This window comes from Sminthopsis crassicaudata, chromosome 1, assembly GCF_048593235.1.
Source record: "Sminthopsis crassicaudata isolate SCR6 chromosome 1, ASM4859323v1, whole genome shotgun sequence".
NCBI classification, from domain to species: domain Eukaryota; kingdom Metazoa; phylum Chordata; class Mammalia; order Dasyuromorphia; family Dasyuridae; genus Sminthopsis; species Sminthopsis crassicaudata.
In genome coordinates, this window is record NC_133617.1 from 19,307,552 (window position 1) to 19,330,699 (window position 23,148).

General features: G+C 43.0%; 1 protein-coding gene across 3 annotated transcripts in view; it reads left to right on the top strand.

Annotated features, from left to right (window-relative positions):
* Positions 1–23,148, top strand: part of CORO1C (coronin 1C) — a 106,051-nt gene that overhangs the window by 11,038 nt on the left and 71,865 nt on the right. Inside the window, exon 1 of one of the 3 annotated variants that reach the window (XM_074295827.1) lies at positions 7,015–7,154. The exons of 1 other annotated variant lie outside the window; for it this stretch is intronic. The gene's annotated coding sequence lies outside the window, so the exon portion shown is untranslated. Of the gene's footprint in view, positions 1–7,014; positions 7,155–23,148 lie in introns of those variants that run through there. One more of the 3 variants, XM_074295836.1, reaches the window with a different exon arrangement.

A 23,148-nucleotide genomic window follows, 5' to 3' on the forward strand; every position in this document is an offset into this window, starting at 1 on the left:
TCAATTTCTTTTTTGAAAAATGAGCGTAGGTGGGGCAGCTAGGTGGCTCAGTGGATAGAGCACCAGCCCTGAATTCAGGAGGACCAGAGTTCAATTCTGGTCTCTGACACTTAACACTTCTTGGCTGTGTGACCCTAGGCAAGTCACTTAACCCCAGCCTCAGGAAAAGAAAAAAAAAAAAAAAATGAGCGTAGGGAAAAAAAATTCCATAGAGCAAAACAATTCATTTAGAAACTCAATTGGACACATACAAAAAGAAGTAAAAAAAAGCTAATGAAGAAAATAACTCATTAAAAATCAGAACTAAACAAATAGAAATGAATGATTCATTGAGACATCAAGAATCAGTTAAGCAAAACCAAAAAAATGAAAAACTAGAAAAATGAGTGTAGGGATAGCTAGTTGGTGCAGTGGATAGAGCACCAGTCCCAAAACCAGGAGGATCTGAGTTCCAATCTGTTCTCAGACATTTAATATTTCCTACCTATGTGGCCCTGGGCAAGTCACTTGACCCTGATTGTCTCAGTAAAAAAAAAAAAAGCATAAAAAATTTTTTTTACCCATCCAATTATAGTTTACTTATATAAATTCAATTTAAGTAAACAAATACCTACTAACATTTCACAAAGTGCAAGGCAATGGATGCTAAGGATATGATGATTTTAAAAAGTTGCTATGCTCAAGGATCTTGTATTCTTTATTTATTTTAATATTTTTTTATTAAAAATAATTTTTTAAAGAGCTATGCAGGAATAGATTGGAGGCAATCACAGAAGGAAGGTAGTAGTAGTTGAGGGTGTGCCAAGAGGGTAGGATTTGAACAGAGAGGAAGCTCTACTTCAATCCTGCTTGAGAGAGAACTCATCATCCCTTTTAGCAGTCGTGGCCATTTTGGACAGCTCTAATGACTGTGGGAAAGTGAGGCTATGCCCTTGCACAGCCCTCCCTCATTTAAATGCAATTCACCTGCATGGCATTGCCTCCCAGATGTCATGGTATTCTTCAAGAACAAACTAGCTTAAGACATAGAGCATAGAATGTTGGGACTGGAGTCAGGAAGACTGATCTTCCTAAATTCAAATCCAGCCTCAGATACTCCCTAGCCATGTGATTCTGGGCAGGTCACTTCACCTTCAGTTTTCCTCAGTTTCCTCTGTGGTAAAATGAACTGGAGAAGGAAATGGCAAACTTCTCTAGTATCTCTGACAAAAAAACCTCAAACGGGGTCAGGAAGAGCTGGACATGACTGAAAAAAATGACTGAACAACAGCAAGATTGTTAGGGGAAGCTTCCCCTTGACATCCAGCCTAAATTTCCATTTTTTTTTTTTTTTTTCTGATTTCAAATCCAGAATGTCTGTACACAGAATGTCTCCACACCAGTCCTACTTCCAGATGAAAATGGAAACATTCACACAAACATCCAGCTGTTTTTTATGTAGCGTTTGGCTTTTTTGTTGTTGATGGGACAGGACCAGGGTGTGTGCATGGGGGAGATTGATGGACATTTCCCGTTCTATCTTTCTGCTGCCATGCAGCCAAGGTCAGAGGGCCTTGTGAATTAGGAGCTTCCGTTGTCCAAAGTACATGGAGTTCACTGCATTGATTAGAAAGCCTCTTGGTGGTTGTGAGCTGCTCTGGTGCCTTCTATTTCCTGTTTGTGAGGAGCTGGGACGGTCTGCTGTTCACAGGGGAGAGGACTTGGCTGGCTTGGATGTCGTGAGCTCGGGCCAACCCAGATGCAGCTTCTGGGTCAAGGGCTTATGAGCCCAATAATGATAGATCCATGCATGAAAGAACCTTCTTCTTTGCCAAGATGGATCCAAACTGGAGTACCACCTGGCAGGGATTCATCTGAGTTTATCTAGAGTGTCATTTTTCGTATTGGCATTTATCAAACACCTTAGATTTATGTGGGATCTTCTTTTGGAATGGTACCAGGCCCTTAACTCCAACTCTGGCTGGCTTTTCTTTGGGGTTCTGTATCAGGTGTTAGGGAGGGAAGAAAACACCCCTCCTCAGGTGGAGGCCTAGAAAAGGAGGATGGGAAGAGCCTAGATCTGGAGCTAGAACCTTGGGAACCATGGAGTCTAACCTTCTGGTTTCAGAGATGAGGAGAGTGAGATGACCCAAGTGTCTGACCTGAGATGACACAGTTTGTTAAATTTCCGAAGGAAAATAGTCTCTGGTTCCTAAAACAAGCTCACAGTAGAGTTTGAGCAGGTGTTTTGTGAGGGAATATTATCCCTGCTGAATCCCTGAAATTGAGGAAGATGGGAAGGAAGAGGTGAGGGAGACAGATGGCACCTTCACAGTTACCTTAGGCCCCATTCTCCTTTTCCCTCAGAACTGACTCCCCCTTCTCCTTTTCTAGGTCATTTTTCAGTATTGGTAGTAAAAAGCAGAGATTCTGTGGGGTGAACACCAGACATGCATGACAAGTGAACAAATATCTGAGGTCTCTGGAATTTCATCCTGCTCTCCTGATGTGGAGACCCTGACCTGGGGCAGTACTGCTTGGCCTTTACTCTGGCTCCAGTGGGATGTTTATTTACCCCCATAGCATTCCTTTAGAGATAAAAATTTCCAACCTAGAAGTCCAAGGATTGGTCCCTTTTATGGCAGGGGGAGGGGGGAAATATAATATAACAGAAAGAGCTGGATCTGGAGTTTTGTTTTTGTTTTTGTTTTTTTTTTTTTTTTCCCTGAGGCTGAGGTTAAGTGACTTGCCCAGGGTCACACAGCTAGAAAGTGTTAAGTGTCTGAAACCAGATTTGAACTCGGGTCCTCCTGAATTCAGGGTTGGTGCTCTATCCACTTCACCACCTAGCTGCCCCAATTTGGAGAAGTTATAATCTTGCCCCAGACACTTCACTAAGTCACCAAGCTTCTCACAGGCTTAGTCATCTCATCTGAAAAATGGGAATAATAATAGCATCTACTCCACAGGGTCCTTCTGAGCATCCAAGGAGATGATCCATGTAAGGCATTTTGCAAATCTTCAAGTGCTATGTAAATGCTAGCTAATATTATTATGATCTGTTTATATTTTTCCCACTCTGGAGAATATAATCTCCTGGGAGCTGGAACTAGCACAGCGCCTAGTTAAACTGGATTGAATTCCCTTTAGTGCAGAAAAAGGCCGTGGGGAGGTTTTTTTTTTCTCTCCTTTTTCTCCTTTACTTGAGGCAATTATTCTTCCCTGCTTACAAATTTTTCACTGGCTTAGCCACCATTGCCCATGCCCAGGGCATGCTGTACTGGAGAGCAATGCAAAAAAATCAATATTCCTGCTAGTGCATTTTTATTTTCCCCTGAGAGTTTCCAGGCCCTACCTCCCGGCGCTCCCCATTTTGTTTTCTTTCCTTCTGGGGGCTTGCAGTTCCTTCTGATTTATATGGTTTCCATAAATGTTTTAGTAGAAGTAACTGACTCCTTTTTTTCAGATTACTCATGGCAAAACGGGGATCATGGCTTTCTTTCCTAGAGAGAGAGAGCTGGGGGTTTTGGAGAAGGTCAGCAAGCATGTCAGCTTTAGAAAGTGTTCATTCTGCCCATCTCCACTCTGGGTTGCTGAAGCTTGTGTCTGGCTAGAGCATCTTGCTTGTTTGTCTTTGACGCTCCAGCTTACAGAGTGGGAGCGGGACCCTCAGGGGCCTCCTTGCCAACTGTCACTTCTTCTAAGTGTTTCCTTCCTCCCAGTTGCAATGGAGGCTTTGCTGGGAGGCTGGGAGGCTGGGTGCTGTTTCCGCTGGTGTGGCTGATTGTGCAATCTCTTCCTGCTCTCTCTGTAAGTAAGCAGTCACTCAGCTGACCAGCTGATGAGGTGGCACTCTGATCCTTGGGCAGCCGCCAGAGCCAGGAGTAAATCACCAGAAACGACACTTATGTCCTAAAATTAGGAGTGAAAACATCTAACTGAGCCTTTCAAATACCATTGCCATAAATGTGAAGCAGGTAGCCTGGAAGGGTCAGTAAACGTTTATTAAGTGCCTGTTATGTGCCAGCCACTGTGCTAAGCGCCAGGGATACAAGGAAAGCAAAAGACGGTTCTTATCTTCAAAGAGCTCATAACCTAAAGGGAGAGGTGACAGCAAACATTTATTAAACACCTACTGTGTGCCAGAACTGTGCTAAACCTGGGATAAGAGGAAAGGCAAAAGATAGTTCTTGTCTTCAGAGAACTCATAACCTAAAGGGAGAGGTGACAGCAAGCATTTATTAAACACCTACTGTGTGCCAGAACTGCTAAACCTGGGATAAGAGGAAAGGCAAAAGATAGTTCTTGTCTTCAGAGAACTCATAACCTAAAGGGAGAGGTGACAGCAAACATTTATTAAACACCTACTGTGTCCCAGAACTGTGCTAATCTGGGAAAGGAGGAAAGGCAAAAGACAATTCTTGTCTTCAAAGAACTCATAACCTAAAGAGAGAGGTGTCAGCAAGCATTTATTAAACACCTATTGTGTCCCAGAACTGTGCTAAACCAGGGATTGGAGGAAAGGCAAAAGAATTCTTGTCTTCAAAGAACTCATAACCTAAAGAGAGAGGTGCCAGCAAGCATTTATTAAACACCTACTGTATGCCAGAACTGTGCTAAACCAGGGATTGGAGGAAAGGCAAAAGACAGTTCTTGTCCTGAAGGAGTTCACAATCTAGTGGGAGAGATGTCAGTAAGTAAGGATTTATTAAATGCCTACTGTGTTCCAGAAAAGTTCAAATCGATCTGTGCTCTCAAAGAGCTCACAATCTAATTGTATAGAGATCGGAATTGTAGATTTGGAACCAGAGGATTAATTTCCTATGTTACATTGGGCAAAACACTTAGGGGGGGAGGGGTTTCAACTACATCTCTAGGGTCACTTCCAGCTCGGAATAGAGTATCTTTTAAATAAAATTAATAAATAATACATCAATAAAACCAACATCACAACATGAATCAATAAATGGTAAATTAATAAAGTGGTTTTTAGCATTTTAAAAATTTCCCTAACTTTTCCAGTATAATTGGTGTCCTTTGTGATCCTCAGTATTTTATTTTATTTTTTTATTTTTATTTATTTTATAATTATAATTTTTTTGACAGTACATATGCATGGGTAATTTTTTTTTTTACAACATTATCCCTTGTACTCCCTTCTTTTCTGAATTTTCCCCTCCTTCCCTCCACCCCCTCCCCTAGATGACAGGCAATCCTATACAAGTTAAATGCGTTAATAGTATATCCTAGATACAATCTATGTGTGCAGAACCGAATTTCTTATTGCACATGAAGAATTGGATTGGGAAGGTAAAAGTAACCTGGGTAGAAAGACAATAGTGCAAACATTTTACATTCACTTCCCAGAGTTCCTTCTCTGGGTGTAGCTGATTGTGTCCATCACTGATCAGCTGGAAGTGAGTTGGATCTTCTCTGTGTTGAAGATACCCACTCAGTATTTTATTTTGGGCCTTAAAAACCATCCTTCTGAGAAGGGCTCCGTGGACTTCACAGACTGAACTATGATACAGGGGAGCCTAAGAGGCCCTGCTTTAATTAATGATTAGATGGGGGTTAGCCAGCGCCGCCAGCCCAGAACAGGCTTTGGCAATAATAATCGGCTCTTATTAGGTCCTTTAATGCTCACCAAAGGCCTTGCGTGGAGCATCCCTTTTCAATCACAATCCAACCCTGGGGATGATCTAGGGAAGGCCCTCTTACAGATGGGGAAAGGGTCAGCTTTTGCCCGTGGCCAAAGAGCAGCACAGGAGAGATTCACACCAGGCTTTCCTGCCTCTGACGCTGCAGCGCACTAGAGCGCTGTAACTGTGCCCTCCTCTGAAGGCCTGGTACAAAGCAAGTCTTCTCTACTTTCAGAGGGATTACAGAGTTAGAGGATTTTTAAATGTCAGAGGTGGAAGAGACCTTAGAAATCATGTTTTGGTCAGTCAAATCACCTACAATGTGCCAGGTTCTGAGCCAATTGTTGGGGGTACAAAGAAAGGCAAAAAAAAAAAAAAAAAAAGAAACCTCCGGCCCGGACGTCCAGGATTTGATCTCGCGGGTCTGGTCCATTCCCCCTCACGTTTACTGAGGCTCAGAAAAAGAGACCTCGCCCGGGGGCACAACTCGGCCAGGCGGTGTGGTGCAGACGGGATTCCGAGCGGCCCGGTCACCCACCCCCCTCTTAGATCGCGGACAAAGAAGCTGAGGGTCAGAGAGAAATCAGGCCGCCCCGACCGCAGCCGGGATTTATTTTCCAGACTAGGGGAAACTGAAGCTTGATTAACTTGCTCGAGGTAACACATGTAGCAAAATAAAACCTTGAAATTGACCTCTGTTGCTTCCGAGAACCCCTTTGCAAGGCCGCAGGTGGCTCGTTTTCTCACATTTGAACTCGGGGGTTCTACAGATCCAGAGCCCTAACCACTGCGCCCTCCAGCTGCCTCGTGGGAAGGCTGGATTCAAACTCTCGGCTTTTCGGGCACTTTCCCTCAGAGTGGGGAATTGCTTCTGGGAGCCTCGCAAAGGAAGAGGCGGCGGGGCGAGGGGGGGGGGGGCCTCCCGGTTGCCCCAGGCTGCAATTAGAGAATGAAGAGGCGGGGCTACAGGGAGGAGTTTGTGGAGGAGTGGGCGGGACCCTGAGAAGACCGAGCGGACTCAGGCTAGGGAATTTCGGAGGGATTGGGCGGAGCTCCACGGCTCTGGGCGTGGCCTGGAACTAGAGGGAGGGAGGACGGGAGAGTGGGCGGAGCGCATGCGCGCTATTATTGGCAAGAGCGTGGGGAGGCGGAGCGCGGCCTGGCTCCTCCCCGTCCCGCGGTCCAGGGGCGAGGCCAGAGCGGGCGCTGCTCCGTCCCGCCCCCTGCTCTGGGCTGGGCGATCTCGGGCTAGGGCGGTGGCCCTAGGGGAGGAGGCGGGGCTTGAGCTGGCGCTGCCGGGCCTCGTCCCTCCCCTTGGGCCGGGCCGGGGGCGGGGCCGGCCGCCGAGAGGGGCGCGAGCGCCGCCGCCGGTCCCGGCCCCGCCCCCGGGCCGCGCGCATCCCCGCGCGCCGCGCCGCGCTCAGTGCCAGGCGGGAGGCGGCAGCGGTTGGACACTCGCTCGTCGGCTGCGGAGCTTGCGGGACTTGGGCGGCGGCGGCGCCTCGGGCTCCTGGCGCGGGCACCTCTAGGCAGGTGAGCCGCGCGGGCTGCGGAGGGGCTGGGGTCGGGGAGTCGGGCCTGGGCGGGGCCGCCCGGCTTGCGGCCGGGGGGTGGGCGCAGGTGGGGCTCCGCGGCCGGGGATCGGGGGGCCGAGCGGGGACGGGGGGGTCCCCCCTTCCCGGCCCGCTCTCCCGCCGCTCCCCTCTCTGGGGGGAAAGCTCCTCACTGCCCTTCCCCCTCCCCAGCGCCTCCCCCACTTCCCTGCCTCTCTTCCCTTTTCCCAGCCTCCCTTCCCCCTCCCCATGCCTCCTTCCCCTCTCCAGCCTCCCTTCCCCCTCCCAGCCTCTTCTCCCCCTTCCTGGCCTTGCCTTCCCCCTCCCCAGCCTGCCTTCCCTGCCCCCCCACCTTCTACTCCGTCCCCAGCCTGCTCTCCCTCTCCCCAGACCCCTCTCCCCTTCCCCAGGCTGCCCTCCCCCTTCCCACCTTCTCCCCTCCGCCTAGCCTCCTTTCCAGCCTCCATCCCCCCTCCTTCCCCTCCCCGACCCTCCTTTCCTTTTTCCTTTCACCTCTTCCATGCCCTCTCCCCTTCCCTTCCCTTTCCTTTCTTCCTCTCCCCCTTCCCCCTTTTCCTATTCCCTCCCTTTTCCGTTCTCCTTCCCTTTTCTCTTGCTTTTTTCCATTCTTTCCCCCTCCCTTCCCCTGCTTCCTCCACCTCTTCTCTCTCCTCTCCTCCTTCCCTTCCTCCTTTTTCCCTCCCATTTCTGTACCCTCTTCTTTCCCCCTCCCTCTCCCTTTAACCCTTTCTCTTTTCCCTTCCGTTTTTCCCTTCTCTCCTCTCTTTCCTTTCTTCCCCTTCTACCTTTCTCCTCCTTCCAGCTCCCCTGTAATAGCTCTTGGTGCTCCTGCTCTCCTCCCTCTCCCCCCCCTCTCCATTTCTCTTCCTAGCTTCAGTGATTTGAATTTGTTCAGGGAGGCAGCTTGACAGGCTCAGCAGAACCTTAGGAGAAAATGGGGCCTTTCCAGGCCTCAGTCCCTCCTAGTCCTTTTTGGGAGGTTTGGAGCCCTGGGAGAGGAAACCCGCTGAGTGTGCGGTGTGCATCTCTGTGCAGCACACACACTCCCCCCCTATATTTGGCTTTACTGTGGGCCGCCCATTTCTGGAGGGTATGGAAGGGCTCAGCATATTAAAGAAAGGCTCTGGCTTGGTTGGAAGCAAATTGGGAGGGGTAAGAATTAGGCAAACTCCCTTTTTTTTCTGCACACATTTTTTTTTTTTTTTTAAGAATTAAGTTTTGGGCTTTTTTTTTTTTTTTTTTTTTTTTTCTTTTACTCTGGTACAGGGGGATGATATTTACTAAGGGTAGGAGTTCTATATAAAAAAAAAAAAAATTAGATCCTTTTATGGTGTAGACTTCATGCCTGAGACCACATTTGTCTTCTCCAAATCAGTAATGGCAGAAATCTTAGGCACTCTAAGAATGAATTTCATTGTCCTCACCCTCCAGATCACTCACTCTCCTGACACCATTTAATATAATGGAGGGGACACAGCTAATATAATAGAGGGGGGAATGATTAAGTATAGGCTGCTGCTTTGTGCTGTCTGCTCAATTGCAGTTCTTGCATTCCATATTCATCTATATTCACCCTAAAACTAAAAGGGGAGGGGGTGGGGGGTGGTTTCTTGATAATCCACAGACCTATTTCAAAAGAAAGTGACTTAAGGAAAGGTTTTATTCTTTTGGAGCTATGTGTGGCCTCGATTCCAGTGATTGTGGGAATATCGGTGAACAGAATGAAATAAAACTTAATGTGATTGAATTGCAAATATTTAACTGAAGTATTTTATCATGGCTTTTTTTTTTTTAACAGATTTTTTTTTAAGTGGTTTAAAGGTCAGATCCATTTGTTATAAATTCAGAATAGAGTCTTGATTGCTTGAAGTAAAGTCAGACCTTTTGGATTTTAATCGATTGCAGAAATACTGCACGTGATAGCCAATTTTTAATAATCATTTTGTTAAATCGCATGCTGATTGCTTTAAGCAGCATTTATGTCTATCCCTTGACGTATAGTTTGGGGTCAGATTTTTAGCAAATAGCCTTTCTAAACGCTGTTGGATTTTTATTTTTTATTTTTTTTTCGTTAAATCTTCATGCTTACTGCATCTGTCACTTCTGGGATCTGCTCCAAGCATGAGGTGGAGATTCACTCTAATGCCAGTGAAATGGAATGCTCAAAAGGAAGGCTAAATGATCAGTTCCTACTTCTATAGCAAGGAATGTAAAAAAGATGTTATTTGATAGTTTCCTAGATGCTAATTACTTAACATTTAAAGCATATGTGGGGCTTTTTGGACACAGTTTTGTCTCTCTCCCCCCCACCCGTTTATCATGTGAAGATGAATTTGTGTTCTTCTTCAGAGCCTGAAAAACCTTTCAGTCCCATTTGGTGATCTCAACCTATGCCACTCCCTCTGTTTAAGAATGCTGTCTCATACTTGAGAAACAGAGCCTTTAAACCCCAAGAACTATTTTCTAGATGAAAGCCTTGAAATCTTTATAAATACTTCAGCACCTCCTAGTACCTTGGATGCTCAGTAATTGCATCTCTCAGGATTTTCCTTGCCCTAGTTCAGCTCAGATCCTTCACAGGAACAGAGGATGATTCCATATTTCCTTTTCCAGGCTCACTTTGTACTTTGGTTAGAAATTGTTTCAACCTTTTAAATCACAGCCTCATCAACCCTTTGAGATCAGAAGCCAAATGTGAACTTCATTAGGGTTAAAGGAGGCTTCAAATTGGTTCATTTTAAGGCTGTGCCGGAGAGGAGAGCTGGATACGTACCCTGAGGGCAGTGGACGTCACTGACTATTACTAATGAATGAATAAGCCACCCTTCTTTCTTAAGGTTGAAGTGGCTTGGGTACTGGGCCCGGTTTTCTTGCCATTTTCTGCCTCCCACCTCACCAGCCAAAACCAGCCCTTGGGAAAAAATCCTTCAGATGCAAAAACCAAACACGTTAGCATTTTCCCTAGGTCGGGGAAGCGGATTTATCCAGGTGTTTTTCACTTGATCAACAGCAATGACTGGCTCGGAGCCTGTATTAGGGCAGAGTGCCAGGGAATACATTGAATGTGACACATTTCAGTGACTAAAGAGAGGCGTTTGTAGATGGCCGTCATCCAGGCCAGCACTGGGGTCGCACCTGGTCTTATCTCCGAGCCTTTTCAGGAGGGATGGAAATTGGATTTTGCAGGGGTATATTTTCTCTTTGGGGGGAAGGAGTGGTTGATTTAGTCATTTCGAAACCATTTTTAGTGTTTTGCTTTATTTTACTTTTTCTATGGCCTATTTTGAAATCATTTCGAAACCATTTTTAGTGTTTTGCTTTATTTTACTTTTTCTATGGCCTATTTTGAAATCATTTCGAAACCATTTTTAGTGTTTTGCTTTATTTTACTTTTTCTATGGCCTATTTTGAAACCATTCGAGAAAGCCCAGAACAACCTATTATTCTTGGGAATTCTGAGAAGCAATTTGGCTTCTTTGGGGTCACATTTTCTTCTGATGGTTCCAGTCCATTAAAGTGATTGGATACCCAGTGTCCAACGTCATTTTGGCAAATTGGGCCCGGTGAATTTTGGGTATTTTTGGAAAGCTTCTTTTTCTGATGGTTCACTAGTTTTGATTGTGATCATACTTAAGGACCCCATTCTTTCTGGGGGTGGGAGGGTGGGGGGTGTTGATGAGTCCTGGGTGTGAATTCTGTCTTTAATATTTCCTGTAGGGATACTCTTGGGGCCATCTTTAGATTTGGTTTTGGAAGGATTTTGGAGGCTATTTAGAAGGCTTCTTAACTTGTGGTTCATAGATGCGATTCTTTCATTTATTTTTATTTTATTTTTTATTCATTCATCTATTTATAAAATAATTTATTAATTTTTTTCATAGAAGTGATTCTTTCAAAAACATTTTGATAATAGGATGACCATGGGCAAGTCACTTAACCCTGATTGCTTCGCCAAAAACCAATTTTTAGAAACAATGACTTCAATATAATTGGTTTCCTTTGATATGATACATATTTTATTTTATGTATTTTGAACCCTTAACTTTCACAGTGGGCTGTGACACCAGAACGGCTAATGATCTGATTTAGACCCACCTGAACCTGAAAAAGAATCCTCCACAGCTGATTTGACACAGCTGTCCAGCCTTTGGTTAATTGTGACCAGTGAGAGGCAGCAACACATTGTCTCCCAAGATAACCCATTTCGGTTTTGCTTCCATCAAACCTGAATTTGTCTCTTTGTACATTGCTCTCCTGGATTTTCCCTCCCCCCAAGTTGCTGACCTCATGCTATAGGTTCAACTTCCTGGTTCCTTCAGCCAGTTCTTATATAGCATGGACTTGAGGCCCTGTATCATCCTGGTGCCCCTCCACCGAACGGTCTTGCCCCTTCCTAAAATATTCCAGAAGCAAACGAGATGCCTTCCTGAGCCTATTTTCTTCATCTGTAATGAGCATCATAGCATCTGTTACACTTGACTCTCACGGTTGTGATGAGGAACCAGTGAGAGATCACGCGTGTCATGTGCGAAGCATTCTGTAAATGCTGGGTTTTGTAGCATCATGATGATAGACCTTTAGGGCTGCAAGGGCCACCTCAGCTCAACATCCCCTCCATTTGATAGCTGAAAAATTAGATGATAACACAGTTAACCCGCCAGGCTCCAGCACCCAGCAGAATAAGGGGAAAATGTCTTTTTTCTGAACCGTGAAATCTTAGCCCTCCTCCTGTCAAAACTGAAGTTGAATGGCTAGAGGATTATATGGGGGAAAGCAGGGAAAACCTTTTAATATGAAGAAGGGGGAGAAATGCGGGAAATGGGGCAGTATATTAGGCATGTCTGCAGTGCATCAGTAGGCCCAAAGGAAAAAGGCTTCTCCCAGACAAATGGCTCCAACTGGGAACGGACATGCATTTTAAGATCGTGGCAAAAGATGGACTCTGCTGTGGTTCTGCAGGAAGTGGCAGCATGGGAGAGATAGTTACACTTGGGGTTTTAATCACACAAGCTTGGTCTGAAGCCTAATATAACCCTGGAGAAATGCAGGCTGGCTGGTAGTGATATTAGGTTCTATGTTCACATCTTTTGTTGAATTCAGAGGAAAAGCTTCAGTGGGAAGGGGTGGGTAGACCCTGTTAGACAACCAAAGGTAGGAGTGCAAACATAAAATAAACTTGGGGGGGGGGTGAGTGGGATTGCCCGAGTACATTTTCCTTTTTCTGTAATGACTCATGTATTGTATCACGTGTATATAAATATTTTTAAGTGAAGGGTTGGACTCCCAGAATGCTAATATGGAATGAGATACTCTGATCTAACCCTTTAGTTTTATATGTATTTGAGAAAACTCAGGCCCCAAGAGCTGCTGCTTGCTTAAGGTAGACAATTAGCCTGTGGTTAAATCCTGGACTACAGGTTCCTGTTGGCCCTACCACTTAGTGCTCTGAAAATGTACCACACTGTTTCTTAGGTAGAGTCGATTCCTTTATATCTTTTCATTAATTCATCATGTGCAGTTTGAATCTCGGTATACTTTTTTAGCTCCCCTCTTCAGAGCATTCCCAGTCCTGGTTCACCTGCTTTAGTTCCTGTCTTTCATTCGGTCGATAATTTTTAGAAAATGACTATATTTTTGTATTTCATTCTAACTTTTGATCCAGATTTTCAAGAGATTTGTTGAATTCTGAAGAGAGATTATTTCAGAAATTCTTTAACATTGAATGAAGACTGTAGATTTTCTCTTACAGGCGATCAGATCAAACAGATATGCCAAATTAGTTTTTTTAATTAATTAATTGATTTTCAGCACATTACTTTCTGAATCATGTTGGGAGAGAAAAATCAGAGTAAAAAGGAAAAACCATGGGAGAGAGAAAAAAAAAAGCAACCAGAAAAAAAGAAGGGAATATAGCATGTGTTGCTTTACATTTAGTCTCCTTAGTTCTTTTTCTAGATGCACAAATTCGTTTTAATGAAGTATTTCCTTAATTCCATATTCTGATCACACACATAGATGGTAATAATTGCAGCCTGTTTGTTACTTAAAGGACTGATGATATTCTTGTGTTCTCTTGAGAACCTGTACAGCTTTAAGATATTATGTGGTTCTTGGATCTCTTTTTAATAGTGCTTGGCAGTACTGTGTCGTATTGATAAGAAAAATATATCAGAACTCAGACAGGAGCAGCTAAAGTCCAGTTCTCACAAACTATACCAGACATAATTAAAACCACCAGAGATTAGTAAAAGATGATAATTGGTTCAAAGCTGGACCAGGCTGGCTCTCCAGGGACTCGGACCAGACTGTGCATAGGAGCACTTTGAATCCAGCAGTTTTCGCCAACATGAAATTGAATGTGTATTTCCAGATCTCAGCAACTGTTGAGGTTGACCAACAAAGCCATAGCATTTGAATTATTCTGAATAATTATAAACACAGACTTAGGTACAGGAAGCAAAATGGTGACATGTGACTTCCAAGTTTGTTTTTTTTTTTTTTTTCCTATTCAAAACCCTAGGAGTAGCTTAAAACAATTCATATTTCCTCTCTTCCAGCAGACTCTCCCCCCCCAAATAACAACAAAACAAAATAACAACAGTAGTTTGGTGTCACTTTAGTGTGGAGAGTTTAAATGAGTCTTAGTGTCTAGGAGTTATTTTTCATTTTTCCAGAGATAGGCATAAAATAGGATTTTTGTTAATAGGTTTTTGTAAAGTAAAAATTCATTCTCTATTTGCTTCCATAGTAAGATAAAAACCACTTACATTCCTTTGTATGATCGTCAGACATTTCTGCTTAAAGATCTTAATTCCTTTCATTCTCAGAAACTTAAAAGAATGGGAAGCAATTTATTAATTAAAAATACAGTTATCCGATGCCCCATTAACATTTCATAGCAGTAACCATGCACACGTGTGTTGTCAGACTTTAAGTAAATGGGGGATCTCTTAGGAAGCCCCTATCCCTTGCCCAGCACCACATTGTATTAGCTTTGTGGTTAATTCCTTTGCTGTTTGCACATCCGTTTTTCTTGGGACAACAAGAGAGAGTGGAGAGCCTCTCCGTGCTGGTTTCATCATTTTAAGGTGGTACTTGAGGAAATAACGTATTGGCTGTTTTGGACATGCACAGCGTTCTGTACTGGGGGGCCCTTTGCTACATGCAGCGTGCCGAGTAGTAGTGTTCCTTAGTCTTTGGATTAGACCTTTTGCATTCCCCCTCCTCACGGCCTACTTTCCTTCTTTACTCTTTGAGCTCTGGAAAGTAGTAGAACTAAAATCTTTGGTGGGGCCGAGTTTAAACAGATCTCCAGTGGCTTTTGAGCTTTTCCCAACACTGTCAGTTTGCCGGTCGGTATGGCTACAGATGAAGCAGCTTAAATTTGCCGAATTAAATTGTAAAGTTTATGGAATGAAATTACATGCTTGTCTGGCAAAGTATGAACCACGTGATTCTTCGGTAAAGATGGACATACTAGAACCCAGATGTAGTTACTGTTTAGTAGGCAACTTGGATAGACAGTGACCCCTCTTGTGTGAATGGGTGCTAAGCCACCAATTTCATAAGCCCATTGTTGAAGACTGAGAACCATTTCCTTTTGAAACCATGTTGGCCCTGGCGGGTAGAGTAGGCTAGGCCACAGGAACTGACTTTACCCCTAATGAGGTTGAAATCTCCCCCTCACATCTAAAACATACATCAATGTTGTACCTTCTGATGGGGGGAGAGAGAAGTTTAATTACAGCATCAACCCTTTCCTCATAGACCTGCCCATTTAGTGGAGGGATGAGCCATACCCTGACACTTTACACAGTGTCCCAGAATGAGAGCGTGAGAAACTTGTCAGAAAAGTGCCTTGTGATTTGCCAAGTGAAGGAAGATGGCCACGAGTGATTAGATTTAGGAAAGCTTTATTAGGCAAGGGGAGTAGCATTGGAGTGAGGAACAGGCAGAAGGCCATTTTGGGAGTGTGGGGAGGAGGCAAGGAATCTCTCTGGATCCCTTTGGTGGAATACATAAAAGATTGAAATAAGAAAAAAGGTGGGAAAGTCGAGCGGGTGCCAGATAGTGGAGGCTGGGCCAGGAAAAGGCTGTTCAGTTGTGGGTTTTTTTTTTTTGGTGTGTGAATTAGTGAAATTTGGGATCCTGTGGCCCATTCAGCACAGGAGCCGCCTCTGAGACCTTCAGCCTTCTGTTCTAGATGTATGGCTGGTCCTAGACAGAATTTTGAACAGGCCAAATTTTTCTCTTTGTTAACCTTTCCACCACCTGTCTTTTTGTGTCCTGGTATCTGCCACACATTCCCAGAAAGCTTCTTGATCTAAAATTACCCAACTCTTTCCCCCTCCCTTTCTTGCTTTCTCCATCTTTCAGACTCAGAATTCTAGCAGTAGAAGAAAGCTGTTTAGGGCAATCTATACCTGAAGAATTCCCTCTACAGCAAACAGTGCCGATGACAGGGAACCCATTGCTAAGGCAACCTCTCGGTCTGCTCAGAAGTAGGCTGAACAGAAGGTTTTTTTTTCCTTCCTATCAATCAGACCTAAATTTGCTTTTTTTTTGTGGCTTCCACTCATTAACCTTAATCTGGTCCTCTGAGACCAAATAGAATAATTCCTTCCACATATCCTTCCTTTAGACATTTGAAGACAGTTGTCTCTCCCTTTTTTACTTCCTCCTCCTCCTTCCCTTTTCTAGGTAAACATCTGCAATTCTTGCAGCTGATTCTTATCTGACTTTGAGCTAAGCCCTTTAATATTCCGGTTGTTCCTCACCGAACACTGCAGCTTATCAATGTCCTTTTTAAAATTTGCCACCCACGACTGAACCTACAAGGCCAGATGTGAAATGACCCAAGCAGAAGACAGGGTAATCACTGCCATATTCTTGGGTGCTCTTGGATATCATGTCATACTATTAGCTCATTGAACTTGGGGTATACAGGTTCCCCCCTTCCCCACCCCTGAAGCACTCACTTTCCTGGAGAGCTGCTTCTCAGTTGAATTCTATACTCGGTTCCCCTTTTCAGCCAACTCTAGTGCTTCCCTTTTACCTCCAGGATCAAACATAAAACCCCCAACTTAGAGCTGCTCTTCCTACTTTTCCAGCCTGACACTTTCTTTATTCCCCTCCATGGACTCTGTGATTAGTGACACTGGCCTCCCTGCACTTCCTACTGGAAGACACTCCATTTCATTTCTCTGCGTTTTCCCTGGCGTCCCATGCCCGGAATGTTCTCTCTTCTCATTTCTCCCTCTTGGCTTCCTTAAACTGTCAGCAGAAGTCTGCCTTCCATAAGTGGCCCTTTTCCCAGTCCTCTTTAGTACCATCCCTTTTAGATTACTTCCCAACTAGCCCTTCTGTATCTTTGAACATCATTTGTATGTTGCTTCCCCATTCATCTGTGAAGTCTTTGAGGATAGGGACTGTCTTGATTTTCTTTGTATCCTCAATCCTTGATACAGTTCCTGGCACATAGAAGGCTGTCCTCGCCTTAGCTTGACCCCTTGAGTCAGGCATTTAGACCTGGCATCTAGGTTTAAATCCATCTGATTTGTGCTGTCTTTTGCCATGTACTCCATCTTTTCCATAAGAACTGAATGAAAGGGGCAACTAGGTGGCCTACTGGATAGAGAACCAGCCTTGAAGTCAGGAGGACCCGAGTTCAAATTTGGCCTCAGACACTTAATGCTTCCTAGCTATGTGACCTTGGGCAAGTCACTTAACCCCAACTGCCTCAGCAAAAAACCAAACCAAACCAAAAAAAACTGCCTGAAAGACTTAAAGTGCTCTGTTCTGAATTGGTAAATTGGCAGAACCCATTTTGTAGATTTACGGGCAGTAATTATCAAAAAGGAAATAAGGTTAACCTGATGGGATTTTGTCTTACTGGAAGTCAGGCTCTTTAAAATCAACACATTTGATTCCTACTCCAGTCTTGGGTTATTCTAGAATTTTGTCTGGAATCTTAGTTGAGCTCATTTTCCTGTGGTGGCAGTCCTTTTTTGAAAGTCAAAACATTATTCTTCTCTAGTCATGCTCATGTTTTCTCTCATGTTTTCCATGATCCCTCAAAGATCCCTAATGATGGGAGCTCAATAATCCCATTTCCAGTTTTTTTTCCTCACATATTGTAAAAAATTAGCGATGTAATAACAGTTTCACTTTAAAAAATGCAGACTTTGCAAAGTGTTTGTTTTGGTTTTTTAATTTTATTTTTTATTCATAATTTAAGCATTGAAAAAGAATATTTCCATATATGAGGCAGAACAAAAGAGGCCTGGATGTGAAACTAATTCTTCATTTCATACCCCTTGCTTTAACATTGGTGAACATTCTGTGTGTTCTTTCAACTGGCCTTTTTGGACTTCCTTTTGTTCCTTTAGTGCATTTTTTTTTTTAAAGAGCACTTGTGGGTTATTATTTCAGCCTCCCCTCATTTCCTTTCCCTCATTAAAAACCAAAAGAAAGGAAAAAAAAAAACACAAATCCTTATAAGAGGGGTAGTCAAGGCAGATTAAAGCTTATATTGTGTCCCAAAATTTACATCTTTGACCCTAGAGCCTATCATCCCAATGTCCTCAGGAGCTGGACTTGGTTTTTAAGTCCTTACAAATTTTTCTTTGCAGTGATTTCCTTGTATACATTCTTTTCTGGTTCTACTCCCTTCACTTTGCATCAGTTTATATTCCCCATATTCAGAATTCTCTTACATTGGCTTGCCTTTGCTTTAACCTCCTTATCTGTTTCCTGAATTTGGACTTTGTGCTCTGCCTTTTGTTCTGAGTTAACTGAGTTCCCCTGAAGGCCTCCACTTCCTGGATTTTTGCAGTTGAACACTGGATATTCTGGGTCCTTCATTGTTCTTGTAGCCCCAGGCTATGCTGTCTTGGTTTTAGTGCCTCTTGTAGCTTTCTTTCTTTCTTTTCTTTCTTTCTTTCTTTCTTTCTTTCTTTCTTTCTTTCTTTCTTTCTTTCTTTCTTTCTTTCTTTCTTTCTTTCTTTCTTTCTTTCTTTCTTTCTTTCTTTCTTTCTTTCTTTCTTCTTTCTCTCTTTCTCTCTTTCTCTCTTTCTCTCTTTCTCTCTTTCTCTCTTTCTCTCTTTCTCTCTTTCTCTCTTTCTCTCTCTCTTTCTCTCTCTCTCTCTCTCTTCTCTCTCTCTCTCTTCTCTCTCTCTTTCTCTCTTTCTCTCTCTCTCTCTTTCTTTCTCTCTCTCTTTCTTTCTCTCTTTCTTTCTCTTTCTCTCTTTCTCTCTCTCTCTCTCTCTCTTTCTCTCTTTCTCTCTCTTTCTCTCTCTCTCTCTTCCTTCCTTCCTTCCTTCCTTCCTTCCTTCCTTCCTTCCTTCCTTCCTTCCTTCCTTCCTTCCTTCCTTCCTTCCTTCCTTCCTTCCTTCCTTCCTTCCTTCCTTCCTTCCTTCCTTCCTTCCTTCCTTCCTTCCTTCCTTCCTCTTTTTTAATTGGTTTTTATTTTTCAAAATACATGTGAAGATATTTTCAATATTCACCCTAGCAAAACCTTGTGTTCCAAATTTTTCTTCCTCCCCTAGACAGTTAATTAAACACGTGCACTTCTTATAAACATTTCCACATTTATCATGCTGCACAAGAAAAATCAGATTAGAAGGGGGAAAATGAGAAAGGAAATAAAAGCAAGCAAGCAAACAACAAGAAAGGTGAAATTACCATGCTATGAGTCATACTCATACAGCCTTCTCTGTCTGGATGTGGATGGGTTTTTATCCCTCTTTTGTAATCTCTTTGGGATACAGGCCCAGTAGAGACACTGCTGGATAAAAGGGTATGTACAGTTTGATAGTCCTTTGGGCACAGTTCCAAATTGCTCTCCAGCATGGCTGGATCATTTCACAACTCTACCAACAATGTATTATTAGTCTTTCAGTTTTCATCCTTGGGGCTTTCTGACTCCCTTGGGCTTCCTCCACTCACTGGCCTGAGACACAGGGTCTTATAGTCTATATGCATCGATGCAGCCCTCGTCTCTGGCCTCTGCTATTTATTGTATGTACAATTCATGCTCTTTTTATGTTTCTCTGGAGGGAGAGGAGTAGTTTTAAAAAATGTATTTTTTTTTTAATTTTTAAATTAATTTTATAATTATAATTTTTTTGACAGTACATATGCATGGGTAATTTTTTTTTTTCCCCAACATTATCCCTTGTATTCACTTCAAAGAATGTATTTCTTACTCATTCATTGGTCAGGTACAGATTTCAGATTTTTGCTGGAATGGATTGGAGTGGGGTGGGGATTTCCTTGGTTCAAATCACCTACCTGGCTAGAAATCTACAGAGAATGTTTCAGTGACATTGGTGGTCTTTTTGGGGGGCCAAAAAGTCATTTTCCTTGTCTTGAATATAGTCTTGAATCCTTGTTTTGGTTTTTTAACAGAAAAGAAACTTAATACAACATTTGAAATATTAAAGTATTGCTATGTATGGTATACTGATTCTTTGGGAAATTTATTTACTTGGCTTATTTTCTAACTTTATAACATGCCCTACACCTGGATCTGTATTGCAAAGTAGATGTTTTGGTAGTTTAGTTTATTATTCCAGTGATAGTTGATGGGGACCTTAAAAGGTTTCAGGCTTTCTTTCTTTCTTTCTTTTTTTTTTTTTTTTTTTTTTAATTTGAGGCTAGGGTTAAGTGACTTGCCCAGGGTCACACAGCTAGGAAATGTTAAGTGTCTGAGATTAGATTTGAACTCGAGTCCTCCTGAATTCAAGGCTGGTGCTCTATCCACTGCGCCACCTAGCTGCCCCTCAGGCTTTGTTAATCTAAAAATAAACTAAAAAAGATGGACAAATGAAACACTTGTATTGCTCCTTTGAATATTCTACTTGATATGAAAAAATTGGCTTTAATAAAGAGAAAATGTCATCTTGCAAATTGCCTGTCTTTATTGTATTGTAATATTTGGAGCAGTAGTGTATATTTCAATAGCCTGTGTACGCAGGAGTCCCATTTCCTCTCTCCTTTTGTTTTGTTTTTGTTTGTTTTTTGTCTTTCTTTATATAAATACCTGCTGTGTTTCCAGCCTGTTGATGAGGCATGAGATAAAAGTCTACTTTAGGGAAAGAGCTTTCAAATACTGTTGCAGGTTAGAAAGCATTTGTATATTTTGTATCTTGTGGTTGGCTAGATTGTTAGACATATATGGTGATGAGATCATTCCGTTAGAGTTTAGTCACATTCTGCAGAGGGATCAGTTACTAAAATTGGAAGGTGAAAATGTGTCAGAATTATCCTTCAAGAGAGCAGCATGTTTTAACTGGAGTCTGGATTCACATCAGGGATATCAGCAAGTGTCAGGATCTAAGAGTATCTTGATGGCCTGGAACATTGGGCTCAGTCTCATGAGGTAAAATTTAAGAAAATTTTACCTTAAATTACAAAATATCGGCTTCACAAGTCGAAGATAGAGGAAATGTGGCTAGATAGTAGCTCTGAAAAGGATTGTGGGATTCTTTGTTTTAGAAGGCTGTGAGCCTAATGTCATTTGCTCTGGTTAGCCGCCTTCTGCAGTTCTGGACTCTCTCCAGGGAAAGGGACCAGCGTGGCGAAGAGCCTTGTGTCCATATCATAGAAGAAGGTTTTTTGTAAGGCATGGGGATGTTTAACTGGGAGAAGTCTATCTGAGAAAAGGCTATCTTGTAGAAGAGGAATTTTTACATAAATAATTTTTTGAGGGGTGGGGTGGGCTGGGCTGTGGAAGCTGCAGAGAGGCTAATTTAGGCTTGAGGTTCAGAAGGGTTTCCTGCAATTAGACCTGTGTCTAGGCTGTCACTGGTGGTCTTCTCCTAAAGTCCATGCTCTTTTTTTTTAATTTTATTTTTTGAATTAATTTTATAATTATAACTTTTTTTTTTTTTTTTTTTTGACAGTACATATGCATGGGTAATTTTTTTACAACATCCCTTGCACTCACTTCTGTTCCGAATTTTCCCTCCCCCTCCATTCCCCTCCCCTAGATGGCAGGCAGTCCCAAACATGTTAAATATGTTATAGTATATCCTAGATACAATATATGTGTGCAGAACCGAATTTCTTGTTGCACAGGAAGAAGTGGATTCAGAAGGTAAAAATAACCTGGGAAGAAAAACAAAAATGCAAACAGTTTACACTCATTTCCCTGTGTTCCTTCTCTGGGTGTAGCTGATTCTGTCCATCATCCATCAATTAAACCCATGATCTTAAACTGTGGATCCTATAACTGAATAGGGATAGCGAAATTACGATTTATCATCAGTAAATGTTTGATTTGCGTGCTTATTTTCTATGCTTCTATGCTTGGAGTCATGTAAAAATTTCTTCCATGGAAAAGGGTCAGGAGTTTAAGAAGCCCTGTCATAGAGGTTATAGATTACTATTTGTTGTAAAGATGGTGATTTCCTTTGTGTCTGGATTGACCCAGATGGCCACTGAGATTCCTTCCAACTCTCAGGTTTTGTGATTCTGTATCTTTAAGAGAAGGCAGTTTATATCAGATTTGTTGTGGTTGCTATGGAAACAAATGGGTATAAATATTATTATTCCCCTGTACCCTACAAAGCTATTGATGAAGAGAAGGGGTTGGGTGGGGGAGACAGGGACTTTGGCTCAAATAAAAGAAAATAAAACCGAGCAAAGGCTTGAGGAGCAGGAAAACTGATGCTTGGGGAAAATACCCTTGAAAGGTCTTCCTGTAATAATATTAGAAAGTGATCTCACCACTATTTAACTCTTAGTTCCTGCCTCCCAGCAGGACAAAAGGCACTAGGAAATATCCGGGAAGGAAAGCAGCCAGGACTTGGCTGCCCCCTCATTAGTTTCCCCAGCCTAAGCAGGGGAGAGGACTGCTTGTGGGCATAGGGTAGAGGAGTTTGGAATTACACTCTGCCAGGAGCCAGGCTCACCAGACCTCGGACAGCGGACACGAGCCAACAGGAGCTTCGTGGCTACTACCGCACCGCAGCCTTGTTCCAGGCCCATTCGAAATCAAATGCTGTGCCAGAATCACCTGTGAACTAAGGCAGCATGTCTGCTTCAGGATGTACAAAGGAAGTTTCTGACCTCAGGAACCTTCCAGATTAGAATAGCACAGAACAAAAGAGAACACAAGAAAGAAAATCGGAATAGGGAGACAGCATGCAGAAGTATCATATTGGGAGGTAGGGGGTTCTTGGGTTCCAGTTTTGGGTCTACCCATTTTACAGTTGGGAAAACTGAAGCCCCCTCCAGAGGTTTAATAAAAAGTAAATAAAAATAATAAAGATAATAAAAAAAATTTAATAAAAATAAAAAGCACATGAGTGGCAGAGTCAAGGTTTGAACGTGAGTCTTTTGATTAAAAACCAGTGCTCTTTGCATTATATCATGCAAAGATTCAGAAAAGGGAACAGTCAGTATGGATGGGCTGGAGTTCTCAGGAACCTAAGCTGAACCTTAAGGGGTAAGTGGGTAGGATTTGTTTAGGTGAAGAGAAGAGCTGGCAACATCTGGGGCATGGTGCTGGTAAACTGAAGCATCCTTCCCCAGAGTGCTTAGTATCAGGACTCCCATGAGCCTCAGTTTCTCTTCATCTCCTGCCTTTCAGTCCAGGATGGGCATCCCCTAGCTTCTCTCTCTAGGGCTTTTCTAGCTCAGTAGTTTCTCCCTTCTCATGCCTGTATGAACCTTGAAGTCTTCAGCCCTAACCTCAGATCTAAATTCCAGTCCTTATTACCAACTGGATATTTCTACATGTCCTTCAGGCACCTTAAACCTCAACATGTCCCATACAAAACCAGGTTTTATTCCTCTCCTCCCCCTAAAATAGTCCCTTCCTCTGTTTCTTTGAGGGCATCAAAGTGCTTGTACATGACCTCCTTTTCCAAATTCCGGAGTCATCCTGCCCTTTTCCCAGAATCCTCTCCCAGTCAACCCCAGTATCCAGTCAGTTTCCACAGTCTTGT